General features: G+C 45.1%; 10 non-coding genes across 10 annotated transcripts; all 10 read left to right on the top strand.

Moving 5' to 3' along the window:
• The first annotated feature begins 111 nt into the window (after positions 1-111).
• On the top strand, positions 112-183 carry TRNAD-GUC (transfer RNA aspartic acid (anticodon GUC)). The gene has a single exon. It is a non-coding gene; the product is annotated as a tRNA-Asp (tRNA).
• Positions 184-593: 410 nt separating this feature from the next.
• On the top strand, positions 594-665 carry TRNAD-GUC (transfer RNA aspartic acid (anticodon GUC)). The gene has a single exon. It is a non-coding gene; the product is annotated as a tRNA-Asp (tRNA).
• A 2,784-nt stretch (positions 666-3,449) lies between these two features.
• TRNAD-GUC (transfer RNA aspartic acid (anticodon GUC)) lies at positions 3,450-3,521 on the top strand. The gene has a single exon. It is a non-coding gene; the product is annotated as a tRNA-Asp (tRNA).
• Positions 3,522-3,931: 410 nt separating this feature from the next.
• TRNAD-GUC (transfer RNA aspartic acid (anticodon GUC)) lies at positions 3,932-4,003 on the top strand. The gene has a single exon. It is a non-coding gene; the product is annotated as a tRNA-Asp (tRNA).
• A 410-nt stretch (positions 4,004-4,413) lies between these two features.
• Positions 4,414-4,485, top strand: TRNAD-GUC (transfer RNA aspartic acid (anticodon GUC)). The gene has a single exon. It is a non-coding gene; the product is annotated as a tRNA-Asp (tRNA).
• A 1,082-nt stretch (positions 4,486-5,567) lies between these two features.
• TRNAD-GUC (transfer RNA aspartic acid (anticodon GUC)) lies at positions 5,568-5,639 on the top strand. Its single transcript has one exon. It is a non-coding gene; the product is annotated as a tRNA-Asp (tRNA).
• A 410-nt stretch (positions 5,640-6,049) lies between these two features.
• TRNAD-GUC (transfer RNA aspartic acid (anticodon GUC)) lies at positions 6,050-6,121 on the top strand. The gene has a single exon. It is a non-coding gene; the product is annotated as a tRNA-Asp (tRNA).
• A 2,312-nt stretch (positions 6,122-8,433) lies between these two features.
• Positions 8,434-8,505, top strand: TRNAD-GUC (transfer RNA aspartic acid (anticodon GUC)). The gene has a single exon. It is a non-coding gene; the product is annotated as a tRNA-Asp (tRNA).
• A 1,839-nt stretch (positions 8,506-10,344) lies between these two features.
• TRNAD-GUC (transfer RNA aspartic acid (anticodon GUC)) lies at positions 10,345-10,416 on the top strand. Its single transcript has one exon. It is a non-coding gene; the product is annotated as a tRNA-Asp (tRNA).
• Positions 10,417-11,782: 1,366 nt separating this feature from the next.
• Positions 11,783-11,854, top strand: TRNAD-GUC (transfer RNA aspartic acid (anticodon GUC)). Its single transcript has one exon. It is a non-coding gene; the product is annotated as a tRNA-Asp (tRNA).
• The last annotated feature ends 351 nt before the right edge of the window (positions 11,855-12,205 follow it).

The raw sequence follows: 12,205 nt of genomic DNA, 5'->3' as shown, positions 1-12,205 counted from the left end.
AAGCTATTTTTCTTTTGGCAGAACATCTGCGTATGTGTAAATGGGCAAAATTCTATCGGTCCCAAGAGTAAATGGGTCCGCCCGAATACTGCCATGCTTTCATCAGCTTCTTCCTCGTTAGTATAGTGGTGAGTATCCCCGCCTGTCACGCGGGAGACCGGGGTTCGATTCCCCGACGGGGAGTGCTTTTCTCGTTTTCTACGAAGCTATTTCCCAAGACTGTCGCCATCTTTGACAAAGTCCATCTCAAGAAGAAGTGCTTCCTGCTAAATGCTAAGAAGCATGCCACTTTGCTATCCTCTTGCCTATGTACTATTTACAACACCAGGTTATGTTTTTCTGCATTTCACCTCCAAACAGCGCTTTGTCCCCAGGAATCACTGCAGCTTTACCTTTGGGGAAAAGGAAAAAGTCTGATTTGTCAGACTTGAGATTTCTTTAGCTGGACTTTGCAGTTAGATGACTCAAGATATCATCTGTGGAAGCTATTTTTCTTTTGGCAGAACATCTGCGTATGTGTAAATGGGCAAAATTCTATCGGTCCCAAGAGTAAATGGGTCCGCCCGAATACTGCCATGCTTTCATCAGCTTCTTCCTCGTTAGTATAGTGGTGAGTATCCCCGCCTGTCACGCGGGAGACCGGGGTTCGATTCCCCGACGGGGAGTGCTTTTCTCGTTTTCTACGAAGCTATTTCCCAAGACTGTCGCCATCTTTGACAAAGTCCATCTCAAGAAGAAGTGCTTCCTGCTAAATGCTAAGAAGCATGCCACTTTGCTATCCTCTTGCCTATGTACTATTTACAACACCAGGTTATGTTTTTCTGCATTTCACCTCCAAACAGCGCTTTGTCCCCAGGAATCACTGCAGCTTTACCTTTGGGGAAAAGGAAAAAGTCTGATTTGTCAGACTTGAGATTTCTTTAGCTGGACTTTGCAGTTAGATGACTCAAGATATCATCTGTGGAAGCTATTTTTCTTTTGGCAGAACATCTGCGTATGTGTAAATGGGCAAAATTCTATCGGTCCCAAGAGTAAATGGGTCTGCCCGAATACTGCCATGCTTTCATCAGCTTCTTCCTCGTTAGTATAGTGGCGAGTAGTCACGTGGGAGACCGGGGTTCGATTCCCCGACGGGGAGTGCTTTTCTCGTTTTCTACGAAGCTATTTCCCAAGACTGTCGCCATCTTTGACAAAGTCCATCTCAAGAAGAAGTGCTTCCTGCTAAATGCTAAGAAGCATGCCACTTTGCTATCCTCTTGCCTATGTACTATTTACAACACCAGGTTATGTTTTTCTGCATTTCACCTCCAAACAGCGCTTTGTCCCCAGGAATCACTGCAGCTTTACCTTTGGGGAAAAGGAAAAAGTCTGATTTGTCAGACTTGAGATTTCTTTAGCTGGACTTTGCAGTTAGATGACTCAAGATATCATCTGTGGAAGCTATTTTTCTTTTGGCAGAACATCTGCGTATGTGTAAATGGGCAAAATTCTATCGGTCCCAAGAGTAAATGGGTCTGCCCGAATACTGCCATGCTTTCATCAGCTTCTTCCTCGTTAGTATAGTGGCGAGTAGTCACGCGGGAGACCGGGGTTCGATTCCCCGACGGGGAGTGCTTTTCTCGTTTTCTACGAAGCTATTTCCCAAGACTGTCGCCATCTTTGACAAAGTCCATCTCAAGAAGAAGTGCTTCCTGCTAAATGCTAAGAAGCATGCCACTTTGCTATCCTCTTGCCTATGTACTATTTACAACACCAGGTTATGTTTTTCTGCATTTCACCTCCAAACAGCGCTTTGTCCCCAGGAATCACTGCAGCTTTACCTTTGGGGAAAAGGAAAAAGTCTGATTTGTCAGACTTGAGATTTCTTTAGCTGGACTTTGCAGTTAGATGACTCAAGATATCATCTGTGGAAGCTATTTTTCTTTTGGCAGAACATCTGCGTATGTGTAAATGGGCAAAATTCTATCGGTCCCAAGAGTAAATGGGTCTGCCCGAATACTGCCATGCTTTCATCAGCTTCTTCCTCGTTAGTATAGTGGCGAGTAGTCACGCGGGAGACCGGGGTTCGATTCCCCGACGGGGAGTGCTTTTCTCGTTTTCTACGAAGCTATTTCCCAAGACTGTCGCCATCTTTGACAAAGTCCATCTCAAGAAGAAGTGCTTCCTGCTAAATGCTAAGAAGCATGCCACTTTGCTATCCTCTTGCCTATGTACTATTTACAACACCAGGTTATGTTTTTCTGCATTTCACCTCCAAACAGCGCTTTGTCCCCAGGAATCACTGCAGCTTTACCTTTGGGGAAAAGGAAAAAGTCTGATTTGTCAGACTTGAGATTTCTTTAGCTGGACTTTGCAGTTAGATGACTCAAGATATCATCTGTGGAAGCTATTTTTCTTTTGGCAGAACATCTGCGTATGTGTAAATGGGCAAAATTCTATCGGTCCCAAGAGTAAATGGGTCTGCCCGAATACTGCCATGCTTTCATCAGCTTCTTCCTCGTTAGTATAGTGGCGAGTAGTCACGCGGGAGACCGGGGTTCGATTCCCCGACGGGGAGTGCTTTTCTCGTTTTCTACGAAGCTATTTCCCAAGACTGTCGCCATCTTTGACAAAGTCCATCTCAAGAAGAAGTGCTTCCTGCTAAATGCTAAGAAGCATGCCACTTTGCTATCCTCTTGCCTATGTACTATTTACAACACCAGGTTATGTTTTTCTGCATTTCACCTCCAAACAGCGCTTTGTCCCCAGGAATCACTGCAGCTTTACCTTTGGGGAAAAGGAAAAAGTCTGATTTGTCAGACTTGAGATTTCTTTAGCTGGACTTTGCAGTTAGATGACTCAAGATATCATCTGTGGAAGCTATTTTTCTTTTGGCAGAACATCTGCGTATGTGTAAATGGGCAAAATTCTATCGGTCCCAAGAGTAAATGGGTCCGCCCGAATACTGCCATGCTTTCATCAGCTTCTTCCTCGTTAGTATAGTGGTGAGTATCCACGCCTGTCACGCGGGAGACCGGGGTTCGATTCCCCGACGGGGAGTGCTTTTCTCGTTTTCTACGAAGCTATTTCCCAAGACTGTCGCCATCTTTGACAAAGTCCATCTCAAGAAGAAGTGCTTCCTGCTAAATGCTAAGAAGCATGCCGTTTTGCTATCCTCTTGCCTATGTACTGTTTACAACACCAGGTTATGTTTTTCTGCATTTCACCTCTAAACAGCGCTTTGTCCCCAGGAATCACTGCAGCTTTACCTTTGGGGAAAGAGAAAAAGTCTGATTTGTCAGACTTGAGATTTCTTTAGCTGGACTTTGCAGTTAGATGACTCAAGATATCATCTGTGGAAGCTATTTTTCTTTTGGCAGAACATCTGCGTATGTGTAAATGGGCAAAATTCTATCGGTCCCAAGAGTAAATGGGTCCGCCCGAATACTGCCATGCTTTCATCAGCTTCTTCCTCGTTAGTATAGTGGTGAGTATCCCCGCCTGTCACGCGGGAGACCGGGGTTCGATTCCCCGACGGGGAGTGCTTTTCTCGTTTTCTACGAAGCTATTTCCCAAGACTGTCGCCATCTTTGACAAAGTCCATCTCAAGAAGAAGTGCTTCCTGCTAAATGCTAAGAAGCATGCCACTTTGCTATCCTCTTGCCTATGTACTATTTACAACACCAGGTTATGTTTTTCTGCATTTCACCTCCAAACAGCGCTTTGTCCCCAGGAATCACTGCAGCTTTACCTTTGGGGAAAAGGAAAAAGTCTGATTTGTCAGACTTGAGATTTCTTTAGCTGGACTTTGCAGTTAGATGACTCAAGATATCATCTGTGGAAGCTATTTTTCTTTTGGCAGAACATCTGCGTATGTGTAAATGGGCAAAATTCTATCGGTCCCAAGAGTAAATGGGTCCGCCCGAATACTGCCATGCTTTCATCAGCTTCTTCCTCGTTAGTATAGTGGTGAGTATCCCCGCCTGTCACGCGGGAGACCGGGGTTCGATTCCCCGACGGGGAGTGCTTTTCTCGTTTTCTACGAAGCTATTTCCCAAGACTGTCGCCATCTTTGACAAAGTCCATCTCAAGAAGAAGTGCTTCCTGCTAAATGCTAAGAAGCATGCCACTTTGCTATCCTCTTGCCTATGTATTATTTACAACACCAGGTTATGTTTTTCTGCATTTCACCTCCAAACAGCGCTTTGTCCCCAGGAATCACTGCAGCTTTACCTTTGGGGAAAAGGAAAAAGTCTGATTTGTCAGACTTGAGATTTCTTTAGCTGGACTTTGCAGTTAGATGACTCAAGATATCATCTGTGGAAGCTATTTTTCTTTTGGCAGAACATCTGCGTATGTGTAAATGGGCAAAATTCTATCGGTCCCAAGAGTAAATGGGTCCGCCCGAATACTGCCATGCTTTCATCAGCTTCTTCCTCGTTAGTATAGTGGTGAGTATCCCCGCCTGTCACGCGGGAGACCGGGGTTCGATTCCCCGACGGGGAGTGCTTTTCTCGTTTTCTACGAAGCTATTTCCCAAGACTGTCGCCATCTTTGACAAAGTCCATCTCAAGAAGAAGTGCTTCCTGCTAAATGCTAAGAAGCATGCCACTGTGCTATCCTCTTGCTAACTTCCTCGTTAGTATAGTGGTGAGTATCCCTGCCTGTCACACGGGAGACCGGGGTTCGATTCCCCGACGGGGAGTGCTTTTCTCGTTTTCTACGAAGGTATTTCCCAAGACTGTCGCCATCTTTGACAAAGTCCATCTCAAGAAGAAGTGATTCCTGCTAAATGCTAAGAAGCATGCCACTTTGCTATCCTCTTGCCTATGTACTATTTACAACACCAGGTTATGTTTTTCTGCATTTCACCTCCAAACAGCGCTTTGTCCCCAGGAATCACTGCAGCTTTACCTTTGGGGAAAGAGAAAAAGTCTGATTTGTCAGACTTGAGATTTCTTTAGCTGGACTTTGCAGTTAGATGACTCAAGATATCATCTGTGGAAGCTATTTTTCTTTTGGCAGAACATCTGCGTATGTGTAAATGGGCAAAATTCTATCGGTCCCAAGAGTAAATGGGTCTGCCCGAATACTGCCATGCTTTCATCAGCTTCTTCCTCGTTAGTATAGTGGTGAGTAGTCACGCGGGAGACCGGGGTTCGATTCCCCGACGGGGAGTGCTTTTCTCGTTTTCTACGAAGCTATTTCCCAAGACTGTCGCCATCTTTGACAAAGTCCATCTCAAGAAGAAGTGCTTCCTGCTAAATGCTAAGAAGCATGCCACTTTGCTATCCTCTTGCCTATGTACTATTTACAACACCAGGTTATGTTTTTCTGCATTTCACCTCCAAACAGCGCTTTGTCCCCAGGAATCACTGCAGCTTTACCTTTGGGGAAAGAGAAAAAGTCTGATTTGTCAGACTTGAGATTTCTTTAGCTGGACTTTGCAGTTAGATGACTCAAGATATCATCTGTGGAAGCTATTTTTCTTTTGGCAGAACATCTGCGTATGTGTAAATGGGCAAAATTCTATCGGTCCCAAGAGTAAATGGGTCCGCCCGAATACTGCCATGCGTTCATCAGCTTCTTCCTCGTTAGTATAGTGGTGAGTATCCCCGCCTGTCACGCGGGAGACCGGGGTTCGATTCCCCGACGGGGAGTGCTTTTCTCGTTTTCTACGAAGCTATTTCCCAAGACTGTCGCCATCTTTGACAAAGTCCATCTCAAGAAGAAGTGCTTCCTGCTAAATGCTAAGAAGCATGCCACTTTGCTATCCTCTTGCCTATGTACTATTTACAACACCAGGTTATGTTTTTCTGCATTTCACCTCCAAACAGCGCTTTGTCCCCAGGAATCACTGCAGCTTTACCTTTGGGGAAAAGGAAAAAGTCTGATTTGTCAGACTTGAGATTTCTTTAGCTGGACTTTGCAGTTAGATGACTCAAGATATCATCTGTGGAAGCTATTTTTCTTTTGGCAGAACATCTGCGTATGTGTAAATGGGCAAAATTCTATCGGTCCCAAGAGTAAATGGGTCCGCCCGAATACTGCCATGCTTTCATCAGCTTCTTCCTCGTTAGTATAGTGGTGAGTATCCCCGCCTGTCACGCGGGAGACCGGGGTTCGATTCCCCGACGGGGAGTGCTTTTCTCGTTTTCTACGAAGCTATTTCCCAAGACTGTCGCCATCTTTGACAAAGTCCATCTCAAGAAGAAGTGCTTCCTGCTAAATGCTAAGAAGCATGCCACTTTGCTATCCTCTTGCCTATGTACTATTTACAACACCAGGTTATGTTTTTCTGCATTTCACCTCCAAACAGCGCTTTGTCCCCAGGAATCACTGCAGCTTTACCTTTGGGGAAAAGGAAAAAGTCTGATTTGTCAGACTTGAGATTTCTTTAGCTGGACTTTGCAGTTAGATGACTCAAGATATCATCTGTGGAAGCTATTTTTCTTTTGGCAGAACATCTGCGTATGTGTAAATGGGCAAAATTCTATCGGTCCCAAGAGTAAATGGGTCTGCCCGAATACTGCCATGCTTTCATCAGCTTCTTCCTCGTTAGTATAGTGGCGAGTAGTCACGTGGGAGACCGGGGTTCGATTCCCCGACGGGGAGTGCTTTTCTCGTTTTCTACGAAGCTATTTCCCAAGACTGTCGCCATCTTTGACAAAGTCCATCTCAAGAAGAAGTGCTTCCTGCTAAATGCTAAGAAGCATGCCACTTTGCTATCCTCTTGCCTATGTACTATTTACAACACCAGGTTATGTTTTTCTGCATTTCACCTCCAAACAGCGCTTTGTCCCCAGGAATCACTGCAGCTTTACCTTTGGGGAAAAGGAAAAAGTCTGATTTGTCAGACTTGAGATTTCTTTAGCTGGACTTTGCAGTTAGATGACTCAAGATATCATCTGTGGAAGCTATTTTTCTTTTGGCAGAACATCTGCGTATGTGTAAATGGGCAAAATTCTATCGGTCCCAAGAGTAAATGGGTCTGCCCGAATACTGCCATGCTTTCATCAGCTTCTTCCTCGTTAGTATAGTGGCGAGTAGTCACGTGGGAGACCGGGGTTCGATTCCCCGACGGGGAGTGCTTTTCTCGTTTTCTACGAAGCTATTTCCCAAGACTGTCGCCATCTTTGACAAAGTCCATCTCAAGAAGAAGTGCTTCCTGCTAAATGCTAAGAAGCATGCCACTTTGCTATCCTCTTGCCTATGTACTATTTACAACACCAGGTTATGTTTTTCTGCATTTCACCTCCAAACAGCGCTTTGTCCCCAGGAATCACTGCAGCTTTACCTTTGGGGAAAAGGAAAAAGTCTGATTTGTCAGACTTGAGATTTCTTTAGCTGGACTTTGCAGTTAGATGACTCAAGATATCATCTGTGGAAGCTATTTTTCTTTTGGCAGAACATCTGCGTATGTGTAAATGGGCAAAATTCTATCGGTCCCAAGAGTAAATGGGTCTGCCCGAATACTGCCATGCTTTCATCAGCTTCTTCCTCGTTAGTATAGTGGCGAGTAGTCACGCGGGAGACCGGGGTTCGATTCCCCGACGGGGAGTGCTTTTCTCGTTTTCTACGAAGCTATTTCCCAAGACTGTCGCCATCTTTGACAAAGTCCATCTCAAGAAGAAGTGCTTCCTGCTAAATGCTAAGAAGCATGCCACTTTGCTATCCTCTTGCCTATGTACTATTTACAACACCAGGTTATGTTTTTCTGCATTTCACCTCCAAACAGCGCTTTGTCCCCAGGAATCACTGCAGCTTTACCTTTGGGGAAAGAGAAAAAGTCTGATTTGTCAGACTTGAGATTTCTTTAGCTGGACTTTGCAGTTAGATGACTCAAGATATCATCTGTGGAAGCTATTTTTCTTTTGGCAGAACATCTGCGTATGTGTAAATGGGCAAAATTCTATCGGTCCCAAGAGTAAATGGGTCCGCCCGAATACTGCCATGCTTTCATCAGCTTCTTCCTCGTTAGTATAGTGGTGAGTAATCCCCGCCTGTCACGCGGGAGACCGGGGTTCGATTCCCCGACGGGGTGTGCTTTTCTCGTTTTCTACGAAGCTATTTCCCAAGACTGTCGCCATCTTTGACAAAGTCCATCTCAAGAAGAAGTGCTTCCTGCTAAATGCTAAGAAGCATGCCACTTTGCTATCCTCTTGCCTATGTACTATTTACAACACCAGGTTATGTTTTTCTGCATTTCACCTCCAAACAGCGCTTTGTCCCCAGGAATCACTGCAGCTTTACCTTTGGGGAAAAGGAAAAAGTCTGATTTGTCAGACTTGAGATTTCTTTAGCTGGACTTTGCAGTTAGATGACTCAAGATATCATCTGTGGAAGCTATTTTTCTTTTGGCAGAACATCTGCGTATGTGTAAATGGGCAAAATTCTATCGGTCCCAAGAGTAAATGGGTCCGCCCGAATACTGCCATGCTTTCATCAGCTTCTTCCTCGTTAGTATAGTGGTGAGTATCCCCGCCTGTCACGCGGGAGACCGGGGTTCGATTCCCCGACGGGGAGTGCTTTTCTCGTTTTCTACGAAGCTATTTCCCAAGACTGTCGCCATCTTTGACAAAGTCCATCTCAAGAAGAAGTGCTTCCTGCTAAATGCTAAGAAGCATGCCACTTTGCTATCCTCTTGCCTATGTACTATTTACAACACCAGGTTATGTTTTTCTGCATTTCACCTCCAAACAGCGCTTTGTCCCCAGGAATCACTGCAGCTTTACCTTTGGGGAAAAGGAAAAAGTCTGATTTGTCAGACTTGAGATTTCTTTAGCTGGACTTTGCAGTTAGATGACTCAAGATATCATCTGTGGAAGCTATTTTTCTTTTGGCAGAACATCTGCGTATGTGTAAATGGGCAAAATTCTATCGGTCCCAAGAGTAAATGGGTCTGCCCGAATACTGCCATGCTTTCATCAGCTTCTTCCTCGTTAGTATAGTGGCGAGTAGTCACGTGGGAGACCGGGGTTCGATTCCCCGACGGGGAGTGCTTTTCTCGTTTTCTACGAAGCTATTTCCCAAGACTGTCGCCATCTTTGACAAAGTCCATCTCAAGAAGAAGTGCTTCCTGCTAAATGCTAAGAAGCATGCCACTTTGCTATCCTCTTGCCTATGTACTATTTACAACACCAGGTTATGTTTTTCTGCATTTCACCTCCAAACAGCGCTTTGTCCCCAGGAATCACTGCAGCTTTACCTTTGGGGAAAAGGAAAAAGTCTGATTTGTCAGACTTGAGATTTCTTTAGCTGGACTTTGCAGTTAGATGACTCAAGATATCATCTGTGGAAGCTATTTTTCTTTTGGCAGAACATCTGCGTATGTGTAAATGGGCAAAATTCTATCGGTCCCAAGAGTAAATGGGTCTGCCCGAATACTGCCATGCTTTCATCAGCTTCTTCCTCGTTAGTATAGTGGCGAGTAGTCACGCGGGAGACCGGGGTTCGATTCCCCGACGGGGAGTGCTTTTCTCGTTTTCTACGAAGCTATTTCCCAAGACTGTCGCCATCTTTGACAAAGTCCATCTCAAGAAGAAGTGCTTCCTGCTAAATGCTAAGAAGCATGCCACTTTGCTATCCTCTTGCCTATGTACTATTTACAACACCAGGTTATGTTTTTCTGCATTTCACCTCCAAACAGCGCTTTGTCCCCAGGAATCACTGCAGCTTTACCTTTGGGGAAAGAGAAAAAGTCTGATTTGTCAGACTTGAGATTTCTTTAGCTGGACTTTGCAGTTAGATGACTCAAGATATCATCTGTGGAAGCTATTTTTCTTTTGGCAGAACATCTGCGTATGTGTAAATGGGCAAAATTCTATCGGTCCCAAGAGTAAATGGGTCCGCCCGAATACTGCCATGCTTTCATCAGCTTCTTCCTCGTTAGTATAGTGGTGAGTAATCCCCGCCTGTCACGCGGGAGACCGGGGTTCGATTCCCCGACGGGGTGTGCTTTTCTCGTTTTCTACGAAGCTATTTCCCAAGACTGTCGCCATCTTTGACAAAGTCCATCTCAAGAAGAAGTGCTTCCTGCTAAATGCTAAGAAGCATGCCACTTTGCTATCCTCTTGCCTATGTACTATTTACAACACCAGGTTATGTTTTTCTGCATTTCACCTCCAAACAGCGCTTTGTCCCCAGGAATCACTGCAGCTTTACCTTTGGGGAAAAGGAAAAAGTCTGATTTGTCAGACTTGAGATTTCTTTAGCTGGACTTTGCAGTTAGATGACTCAAGATATCATCTGTGGAAGCTATTTTTCTTTTGGCAGAACATCTGCGTATGTGTAAATGGGCAAAATTCTATCGGTCCCAAGAGTAAATGGGTCCGCCCGAATACTGCCATGCTTTCATCAGCTTCTTCCTCGTTAGTATAGTGGTGAGTATCCCCGCCTGTCACGCGGGAGACCGGGGTTCGATTCCCCGACGGGGAGTGCTTTTCTCGTTTTCTACGAAGCTATTTCCCAAGACTGTCGCCATCTTTGACAAAGTCCATCTCAAGAAGAAGTGCTTCCTGCTAAATGCTAAGAAGCATGCCACTTTGCTATCCTCTTGCCTATGTACTATTTACAACACCAGGTTATGTTTTTCTGCATTTCACCTCCAAACAGCGCTTTGTCCCCAGGAATCACTGCAGCTTTACCTTTGGGGAAAAGGAAAAAGTCTGATTTGTCAGACTTGAGATTTCTTTAGCTGGACTTTGCAGTTAGATGACTCAAGATATCATCTGTGGAAGCTATTTTTCTTTTGGCAGAACATCTGCGTATGTGTAAATGGGCAAAATTCTATCGGTCCCAAGAGTAAATGGGTCTGCCCGAATACTGCCATGCTTTCATCAGCTTCTTCCTCGTTAGTATAGTGGCGAGTAGTCACGCGGGAGACCGGGGTTCGATTCCCCGACGGGGAGTGCTTTTCTCGTTTTCTACGAAGCTATTTCCCAAGACTGTCGCCATCTTTGACAAAGTCCATCTCAAGAAGAAGTGCTTCCTGCTAAATGCTAAGAAGCATGCCACTTTGCTATCCTCTTGCCTATGTACTATTTACAACACCAGGTTATGTTTTTCTGCATTTCACCTCCAAACAGCGCTTTGTCCCCAGGAATCACTGCAGCTTTACCTTTGGGGAAAGAGAAAAAGTCTGATTTGTCAGACTTGAGATTTCTTTAGCTGGACTTTGCAGTTAGATGACTCAAGATATCATCTGTGGAAGCTATTTTTCTTTTGGCAGAACATCTGCGTATGTGTAAATGGGCAAAATTCTATCGGTCCCAAGAGTAAATGGGTCCGCCCGAATACTGCCATGCTTTCATCAGCTTCTTCCTCGTTAGTATAGTGGTGAGTAATCCCCGCCTGTCACGCGGGAGACCGGGGTTCGATTCCCCGACGGGGTGTGCTTTTCTCGTTTTCTACGAAGCTATTTCCCAAGACTGTCGCCATCTTTGACAAAGTCCATCTCAAGAAGAAGTGCTTCCTGCTAAATGCTAAGAAGCATGCCACTTTGCTATCCTCTTGCCTATGTACTATTTACAACACCAGGTTATGTTTTTCTGCATTTCACCTCCAAACAGCGCTTTGTCCCCAGGAATCACTGCAGCTTTACCTTTGGGGAAAAGGAAAAAGTCTGATTTGTCAGACTTGAGATTTCTTTAGCTGGACTTTGCAGTTAGATGACTCAAGATATCATCTGTGGAAGCTATTTTTCTTTTGGCAGAACATCTGCGTATGTGTAAATGGGCAAAATTCTATCGGTCCCAAGAGTAAATGGGTCCGCCCGAATACTGCCATGCTTTCATCAGCTTCTTCCTCGTTAGTATAGTGGTGAGTATCCCCGCCTGTCACGCGGGAGACCGGGGTTCGATTCCCCGACGGGGAGTGCTTTTCTCGTTTTCTACGAAGCTATTTCCCAAGACTGTCGCCATCTTTGACAAAGTCCATCTCAAGAAGAAGTGCTTCCTGCTAAATGCTAAGAAGCATGCCACTGTGCTATCCTCTTGCTAACTTCCTCGTTAGTATAGTGGTGAGTATCCCTGCCTGTCACACGGGAGACCGGGGTTCGATTCCCCGACGGGGAGTGCTTTTCTCGTTTTCTACGAAGGTATTTCCCAAGACTGTCGCCATCTTTGACAAAGTCCATCTCAAGAAGAAGTGCTTCCTGCTAAATGCTAAGAAGCATGCCACTTTGCTATCCTCTTGCCTATGTACTATTTACAACACCAGGTTATGT

The sequence above is a fragment of the Eleutherodactylus coqui genome, chromosome 11 (genome assembly GCF_035609145.1).
Source record: "Eleutherodactylus coqui strain aEleCoq1 chromosome 11, aEleCoq1.hap1, whole genome shotgun sequence".
In the NCBI taxonomy this organism is placed as follows: domain Eukaryota; kingdom Metazoa; phylum Chordata; class Amphibia; order Anura; family Eleutherodactylidae; genus Eleutherodactylus; species Eleutherodactylus coqui.
This window is presented reverse-complemented; position numbering and strand designations above follow the sequence as displayed.